The 9,073-nt window shown below is 47.9% G+C and overlaps 1 pseudogene; it reads right to left on the bottom strand.

The window, feature by feature from the left end:
- Window positions 1-8,547: 8,547 nt before the first annotated feature.
- LOC125972978 (5S ribosomal RNA) lies at window positions 8,548-8,666 on the bottom strand (annotated as a pseudogene).
- Window positions 8,667-9,073: the final 407 nt, after the last annotated feature.

Here is a 9,073-nt window from a genome sequence, read left to right as displayed (position 1 = left end):
AGACTTTCAAGCAGGAAGGTGACACGCCGTCTGGGCCCGGTGCCTTCCTGATCTTTTGTCTCGGGAACATCTGGCGCACTTCCTCCTCGCGAATCTGGAGTGCGGGCGCGGCCTCTGCAAGAGAGAGAGTCGGTGACCACGGTGATGGAGGTGTGGACAGAGCAGTTGTGGGGGGAGGTGAGTATGTGGATTGTGTGGATTGTGCTGCAGGAGGTCCCTTTGTGTGGAAAGGACCAATCAAACCTGCAGTAGAACCTGTTTAGCTGGTCAGCGAGCCTTGGGCTCTCCACAGGACGGGGGGTTCATTTCTTGAAGCCCGTGATGCTCTGCAGGCCTTTCCACACTGTTGAGGGATCAGGTTTGGCAGAGAGGTGTCTCTCCAGGCTCTCCCCGTAACACCTCCTGGCTTTCCTGACCTCTCGGTTCAGTGTGTTTCTGGTCTGCTTGAACAGGTCCCGGTCGCCGCTCCTGTAGGCCTCCTCCTTGACTTTGCGCAGCCTCCTAAGGTTCGGTGTAAACCAAGGTTTGTCGTTGTTGTACGTGCAGAAGGTCTTAGTCTGCACACACAGATCCTCACAAAAACTGATGTATGATGTGACAGTGTCAGTGAGTTCATGCAAGTCTGAATTTGCAGCTTCAAAAACACTCCAATCGGTGCAGTCAAAGCAGGCTTGGAGGTCCTGCCTTGACTCCACTGTCCACTTCCTGACAGTCCTCACCACAGGCTTAGAAGTTTTTAGTTTCTGTCTGTAGGCAGGGATCAGATGAACTAGACAGTGGTCCGAGAGTCCTAAAGCTGCACGAGCCACAGAGTGGTATGCATCCTTAATTACGGTGTAGCAGTGGTCCAGTGTCTGTGCCCCTCTGGTGGGACACGTTATGTGCTGTCTGTATCTGGGGAGTTCGTGTGCGAGGTTCGCCCTGTTAAGATCACCCAGAACAATGATTAGTGAATTTGGTAGAAGTTTCTCCATGTCTGTCACCTGGTCAGCCAGCATCTGCGTGGCTTCACTCGCACGTGCGTGTGGTGGGATGTAAACAGCCGCCATGACGATCGAGGAGAACTCCCGTGGTGAATAGAACGGCCGGCAGTTTATGAAAAGTGTTTCTAGGAGAGGGCTGCAAAACTCTTTCAACACCATGACATCGGTACACCAACGTTCATTAATGTAGAAACAGAGACCACCTCCCTTTGATTTTCCGGAGAGCTCCGCGCTGCGATCTGCACGCGTTAGCCGAAACCCAGCTAACTCCATGGCGTGGTGGGGGGTTCGTTCGCTAAGCCACGTCTCAACAAAACACAGCGCGGCGGATCTGCTGAAGTCCGTGTTCCTTGAAGTGAGGAGCAGCAGTTCGTCCATCTTGTTCGCCAGGGAGCGGACATTCGCCAGATGAATTGACGGTAGGGCAGAACGGAACCCTCTCTGCCTCAGATTTACGAGGGCTCCCGCTCGTTTTCCGCGTCGCCGCCGTCGCGCTAGCTTGTATAGCACCGCCGCTCCGGCTAAAATCTCCGACAAACAGTCTGAATCAGAGAGAACAGGAGAGAAAATACCAGAAGAAGACTGACCGATGTTTAACAGTGCTTCTCTAGTAAAAGTGATCCGGGATGGACAGCAGAAGACACAGAAAACACACAAAATAAGACAAAGAAACAGAGAGCGACTCACCGTGGCAGCCATCCGCGGCGCCATCAGATGACGTCCCATCCCACCTCCCATCTCGCCCGCAAGGCAACCTCGATTGCCAGAGATGTGAGTCACCCGGCTCACTCTTTGTTTGACCTTCTGCCCTCTGGGAAGAGGTACAGGAGCCTGCGCTCCCGCACCACCAGACTCGCCAACAGCTTCTTTCTCCAGGCTGTTAGGGCCCTGAACTCGCTACCCCCTTCTGCGTAGCGTGCGGCACTGTTGCGCTATTTTCGGGAATGTCTGCTGTACGCGCACTTGCTCCTTTTTTTTCTGCTCCTCTTATTTATTTATTTATTGTTGTGTTATTTATTCATTATTTATTCAGCACACTTTTGTTATACTTGTTTACTTGTTTGTCTGTTGTGAGCCATGTCTTGTCACCATGGGATAGGGGGGAACGAAATTTCGGTTTCTTTGTGTGTCTTTGGCATGTGGAGAAATTGACAATAAAGCTGACTTTGACTTTGACTTTGAAAGAAATGCATATGATGCCGCTTTTAAACTAAAGGCAGTCGATGTTGATGACATTGTATTGCGGCACCCTTTTCTTTATTTTGTGGTCCCGTCTACTCTGGAGCTATACGTGTCGCTCGCTAGTTTAACGTAATTTAGCGCTTCGTGCATGAATAAGATTAGCATGAACAGACCCTCATCATGGAAAATGCTAGAAGAAATGGATAAAAACGACGACGAAAGAGATACTGAGAAAGTGTGTGGCGAAGGATATCTAACGCTATTCCAATCGGAAATTGAGGAGGAAGACTTCGATGGTTTCAGTGCACAGGAGGAAGATGAAGACGATGAAACTCTTTTTTTAATTTTTACTTTAACCAACCCTGTTAGTGTTGTGCTACCGTCTTGCTGCTGTGTTACCACCGCGTCTCAGTGACTTTTACCGGTATGTTTTATTTAATCAAACCCTATTAGTGCTGTGTTACTTCCGTGTAGCTGCGGTATTACTGCCGCGTCACAGGCAGTGTTTGGAAAGAAATGTTAAGGTATGTTATTAAAACTTTAAAAAAGCTTTCTGTGTCCAGTATTTTTTTGTTAATAACTCACGTGCACACTTCCGTGTTGCTGCGGTACTACTGCTGCGTCACAGGCAATGTTTAGAAAGACATGTTAAAGCATGTTATTCAAACTTCAAAAAGGCTTTCTGTGTACTGTCTTTTTTTGTAAAAAACTCGTGTGCACGTGCGGTTTATAGTCCGGTGCGGCTTATGTAAGAAAAAAACAAATTTTAGCTGGTGCGGCTTATACACCGGTGCGGCTTATACACCGGAAATTACGGTACTTTTGTTTAGCTGTGCATTTTTCCCTGACATTTTGAAATTGACACTAATTGTTCACTCGAATGGGTTTGCCCCTCCTGCTTTGTGGAATTTCACCTCATGTGCATGCGTGTTTGACGAAAATACCATATTGAACTCAAGCGAAGCGAACACGCACAAAAAAAAAACCCCACAAACACAAATGAACGTAAAAAAGCCGCATGAAACCAGGCAACGAGCCGCATGCAAAACATCCATCTATCTTCTACCATTTATCCGGGGTCGGGTCACAGGGGTAGCAGCTTTAGTAAGAACGCCTAGACTTCCTTCTCCCCAGCGACTTCGTCCAGTTCATTCCGGGGGATCACAAGGCATTCCCAGGCCAGTCGACAAAGTCTGTCCAGTGCGTCCTGGGTCATCCCCTGGGTCACCTGCCGGTGGGACATGCCTGAAACACCTCCCTGATGAGGCGTCCAGGAGGCATCCTAATGAGATGTCCAAGCCACCTCATCTGACCCCTTTCAACGTGGAGGAGCAGCAGCTCGACTGCTCCTCCTGAATCCGAGATTCAACCTCCCGACAGACCCTCCTGTCAAGCACCCCTGAATAGACCTTACCAGGGAGGCTGAGGACTGTGATTCCTTTGTACTTGGAACACACCCTGCGGTCCACCTTCTTAAAAAGGGGGACCATCAGCCCAGTCTGCCAATCCAGAGGCATGTCCCCGATGTCCACGCAATGTTGAAGAGCCAAGACAGCCCCACAACATCCAGAGCCTTTGAGAACGGCAGATCTCTCCCTGGGGCCTTGCCTCCGAGAAGCTTTTTAACTTCCTCGGTGACTTCGACCCCAGAGATCCGTGAGTCCACCTGAGAGTCTCCAGGCCCTGCGTACACAATGGAAGGGGTGTCGGTGGAATTGAGGGGTTCTTCGAAGTATTCTCCCCACCAACTCATGTCCCGAGTCCAGGTCAACAGCACACTCCACTTTACAGAGTGTTAACGGTGCACTGCTTCCCCCTTCTGAGACACCGGATGGTGGAGCAGAATTTCCTTGAAGAAAAAAGTCAACACGTGACGCAATTCCCTACAGCAGGGGTTGGGAACCTTTTTGGCGGACAGAGCCATAAATGCCCATTTTTTAAATGGACACAGACGAGGGATTGTACACGGTCAAAACTCCAGAAAGCAAGTTCGCCGTCCAAGGTTTGATGTTGCAAGAAAGCTGCTCACCACACAGCTTTTTGTGCAGCATTTCTTGACACAACGCACGCACGCATTTGCAGGCTTGGATTCTGCTGGCAGGCAGGCGGGCAGGCAGGCATGCCACAAAAGACCAACTCAGAAAAACAAGAAGGTGCACATGACAGCCAATTGATTACAGCATGTCAGCCAAATGATCATTTTCAAATGCCTAAATTAGGAATCAATCCGGCAACTCTGAAAAACAAAAAACGGTGCACATGATAGACAGCATGTTAGCCAAATGATCATTTTCAAATTGCTAAATTAGGACTCACAATCAATCCGGCAACGCCGTAAAAACAAGAAAAGGTGCACATGACAGCATGTCAGCAAAATGATCATTTTGAAATTGCTAAATAAGGACTCACAATCAATCAGGCAACTCTGACAAACAAGAAAAGGTGCACATGCCAGCATGTTAGCCAAACGATCATTTTCAAATTGCTAAATTAGGACTCACAATCAATCCGGTAACTCTGAAAAACAAGAATCAGAATCAGATTTATTGGCCAAGTTTGTGCATGCCAAACAAGGAATTTGACTCCGGTTGACCTCAGCCTCTACAACATTCAGGTGGCTAACAACATTCAGGTGACTAACAAAATGTAAGTGGCAAGAACAGGATATTATTGACAAGTGATTTCTCTGAGACTCTAAGAGTGGTGTGAGTTCATCAGAGCGACACGTTTTCCAAATTGCTAAATTAAGACTCACAATCAAAATAAGACATGACAGCATGTTAGCCAAATGATTACAAAACCATTTACAAATTGCCAAATCAAGACTTAATATTGATCCCATGTTGAGAACTTGTACATCTGCTTTTCTTGTGCTGGCAGTGGCGGACTGCTTTGGGGACACCTCAAGCGTGACGTGCTAGGGCGACCGGAGCGGAAACGTCAAATTGAGAGTCTCGGACACAGCTACTGGTCCTGTCGTCTGGATGAAAGGAAGCACCTCTCTCACCGGTGACGATCCCAAGTATGCCAAAAGCGGACCTCATGGTGAAGGCCTGACCATCAAGTCCCTGGATGTGAGCGACAAAGAATCGTACACAGCCAAGTATAACTCCCCAGCTGTCACCCAAGTGTTCAATGTAAAGTTTTTGGTGAGTTTGATGTTGGAGGAAAGCCAGTCTCCACATGAAAGCTTTTTGTGCAGTTATTTTCTCGCTTCATTGTTTCATTTCAAATGTATTTCCGTGTTGTTCCTGTGCTTTTTTACCTTCTTAGCAAAGCGTCAAGAAGACTATCCAGCTCAAGTTTCCGGGTAGGTTTCATGTTGCTGAAGAAACAAACATGGCCTCATGTAAGATAAAGTTCCAAAGTTGCTGGCTGACCTTTTCCAAATGCATCTCCCATTCAGCGGTCCCCGGCAGCAACCCCCAAGACGGCAACGTCAAGCCCCAAGACGGCAACAGCAAGCTCCGAGACGGCAGCGCCGGGGGCCTGTCCTACTCACCTGCTCTGCTGGTGACGGTCACCCTGGTGCATCTGCCGCTTCAGCTGGCCGCCTAGAAGACAGCAAGCCAAAAGTGGAGGGAGGGAGGGAGGAAAAGTGCCCCCCAACACGACATGCACTTAAGATTTGCCACTGTAGGTGCATTTTGCTTCTTTGGAGTCAACGTGTGCTTCTTTTTGCTAATCAGTCTCATCAAACTCCATTGATTGTTCTTTTTTCCCTCTTCAATAAAATGACCAATATTTGTTTGTTTGTTTGTTTGTTTGTTTGTTTGTTTGTTTATTTGTTTGTTTGTTTGTTTGTTTGTTTGTTTGTTTGTTTGTTTGTTTGTTTGTTTGTTTGTTTGTTTGGAATGAGCTGCTTCACAAATGACTACATTTAGGAGTGAAATTCTATTTTGGTGTCATCCAAAGGTCCCACCCATCCTGCCGAAATTTCCAATTGCCTTCACTTTGAGCCAGAAATTGCTGGCAAAAAATGGTCAAATCCCTGTCAGGCTCGACAAGTGACTTTGTTGGCATTGTATTTACCTATATATCATATGTACTATAATAACAATAAATTATATTTATAATGCACTTTACATTCAGAGGAATCTCAAAGTGCTACAAGGCAAGTAAAAACAAGAAAACAAAGCAAGGACAAGTATAAAACAACTGGAAGACAACCAGGATATGAGAACAGGAATTACGAAAATGCTAGAGTAAAGAGGTGAGCTTTAAGTCCGGTTTTGAAAGAGTCAGTGGATTGGGGTGCTCTTAGGTGGTCAGGGAGGGAGTTCCACAGTGTGGGGGCTGCATGGCAGAAGGCCCAGGGTGTGCAACTTGGTTTTCGGGACGTGGAGAAGGTGTGAATTGGATGAGCGGGGGCTTCGGGTGGCAGGTTTTGGGGCAAGGAGTTCTTTGAGGTATGGGGGAGCATGTCCGAGGATACACTGGTGAGTGAGGAGGGTGATCTTATAATCAGTTCGGAATTTGATGGGGAGCCAGTGCAGAGAACGGAGGATGGGTGTGATGTGGTCGCTTTTCCGCACCCTCATCAGGATCCTAGCAGCGCTGTTTTGGATGTACTGAAGCCTCTGGAGGCTCTTGCTAGGGATCCCGATGAGGAGTGCGTTACAATAGTCTAGCCTGGAGGAGATAAAGGCGTGGACAAGTTTCTCAGCATCCGTCAGGGTAAGTGTGGGGCGGAGTTTGGAAATATTCCTGAGGTGGAAGAAGGAGGTTTTGCAGATGTGTTTTATGTGTGACTCTAAGTTGAGTTGAGGGTCCAGTTTCACACCCAGGTTGGTGACAGTGGCTGGGAAGGGGGATAGTGTGACCGGCGAATGAGATGCTTGTTATTGGGCAGGTATGGATCTGATGGGGAGTGCCAATTAACATGGCTTGGGTTTTGTCACTGTTGACTTGCAGGAAGCTGAGATTCATCCACGCCTTTATCTCCTCCAGACACAGGGAGAGGATGGATGAGGGAGATGGAGGAGGCTGGGTTGTGGAGGGCGGGGGGTCGAGTTTGAGGTATAGCTGGGTGTCGTCCGCATAACAATGATATGAGATGCCGAACTTCCTGATTATATTGCCGAGGGGTAGCATGTAGAGAGTGAAGAGGGTAGGACCGAGTACAGATCCCTGGGGGACACCGGAGGTGACAGTGTGTGTGTCGGATTTTTTTCCCTTCCAGGGAAACGTACTCGGTTCGGTTCGAGAGGTAGGAGGGCGGTAAATAAGTAAAACAGTGATAGGATATGGAGGTTTACATTTGAATGCAAGGGATTCGAATGAGGAGGGATCAGGTAGAGGGAGGGGGGGCAGCTTTAGATCAAGACGGTGGAGTACACAGCCAGGCCACCACCACGGCCAGTGCTGCGAGGTTTAGTTATGTATTTATAACCAGAGGGACAGGCTTCATTGAGGGATTGATAGACATCCGGTGGTTGCCAGGTCTCAGTCAGGCACATTATGTCCAAGCCTTTGTCCAGGATGAGGTCGTGAATAAATTCTGATTTATGGGTGAGTGCTTGGATGTTGAGGAGATCCACTTTGATTGTGGCTGTGGGGCTGTGTTTAGGTAGGGGGCGAAGTAGAGAGAAATCCACTCCACGTTTTCTGTGCCACATCAAGTGCAGTCCACTCTGTGTTGGAGTGAAATCCAATTCGTTGTGTCCTGGCCACCCGGGGGCCGCTCCGTGTGGGAGTCCGTTCCGTGCTGGAGAAAAGTCCACTCCTTGTTGCGCGTCGTAGGCAGCCGGCTGATTGTGGAGGTTTGTTGCGGTCCAGGCAACTGTGGGCCGACCGCGCCAGCCTAACCAACACCGTCCTCTCGTTCCTCGCCCCAGCTCCGCCCGACAGGGCCTCTCCGCTCAATTTACGGCCCGTTGCGGTCCTGGTAACTGCGGCCCGACCGCTTTAGCCTGCACACTAAACTAGATGCTATAAACTAAACTTTAATAATGGCTGGTGGAGAAGCGACGAACAATCAGCACCAGCGTCCTCTCCCCAGATTACTTCCTCAAGTGTCAGCATGACACCGTATTGATATGGTTTATTGTTAATGTTGTTGTATTTATATATGGTTAGTGTGTGTGTGTGTGTGTGTGTGTGTGTGTGTGTGTGCGTGCGTGCGTGCGTGCGTGCGTGCGTGCGTGCGTGCGTGTGTGTGTGTGTATATAACCATACGTGATCGGTGTTGTAAAAAATTGCTTTAACGATTGAAGTGCAAAAAAAAAAAAAAAAGTTTACAGCACCTGGTATTCCCAGGCAGTCTCTCATCCAAGTACTAACAAGGACTTACCCTGCTTAGCTTCTGAGATCGACGCGATCAGGCGTTCTCAGGTTATGGTAAAAAATTGCTTTTAACGATTGAAGTGCAAAAAAAAAAAAAAGCTTACAGCACCTGGTATTCCCAGGCAGTCTCCCATCCAAGTACTAACCAAGCCCAAACCTGCTTAGTTTCAGAGGTCAGATGCAATCGGGCATTCTCAGGGTAGTACAGCCGCAAGCCTTCATAGGTGTCCAAGTTTTGCATCTTATAGACACAATCGTCCCTGATAACGCAAAATTTCCGAATGCCATACGTGATCTGTGTTGTAACTAATGAACGTCTGGCGACAGTGTCTGACACATTTGAGTTGCAAATATGAAAAAATAATCTGAAAAAAATCTGAAAGAAGAAACACAAAGAGCATTAGAAACATTTTATGTTTCATCTGTAACATCTGGAGACACCAGAGCTCTATAAACTTCAATTTTCAACATTGTCAGAAATGTTTTTGTTGCATATCTCGCACTTTTGCCGTCACAAAAGTAATTGCAATAACCGAAGGTTCTGACTCGCGGTACCGCTCCTGCTGACATGTTTGCGCGTGTCTGATATAAAGGGCCGTGATTCTCCAATAAACACGTTCGGT

Source organism: Syngnathus scovelli, chromosome 7 (assembly GCF_024217435.2).
Source record: "Syngnathus scovelli strain Florida chromosome 7, RoL_Ssco_1.2, whole genome shotgun sequence".
NCBI classification, from domain to species: Eukaryota; Metazoa; Chordata; class Actinopteri; order Syngnathiformes; family Syngnathidae; genus Syngnathus; species Syngnathus scovelli.
This window is presented reverse-complemented; position numbering and strand designations above follow the sequence as displayed.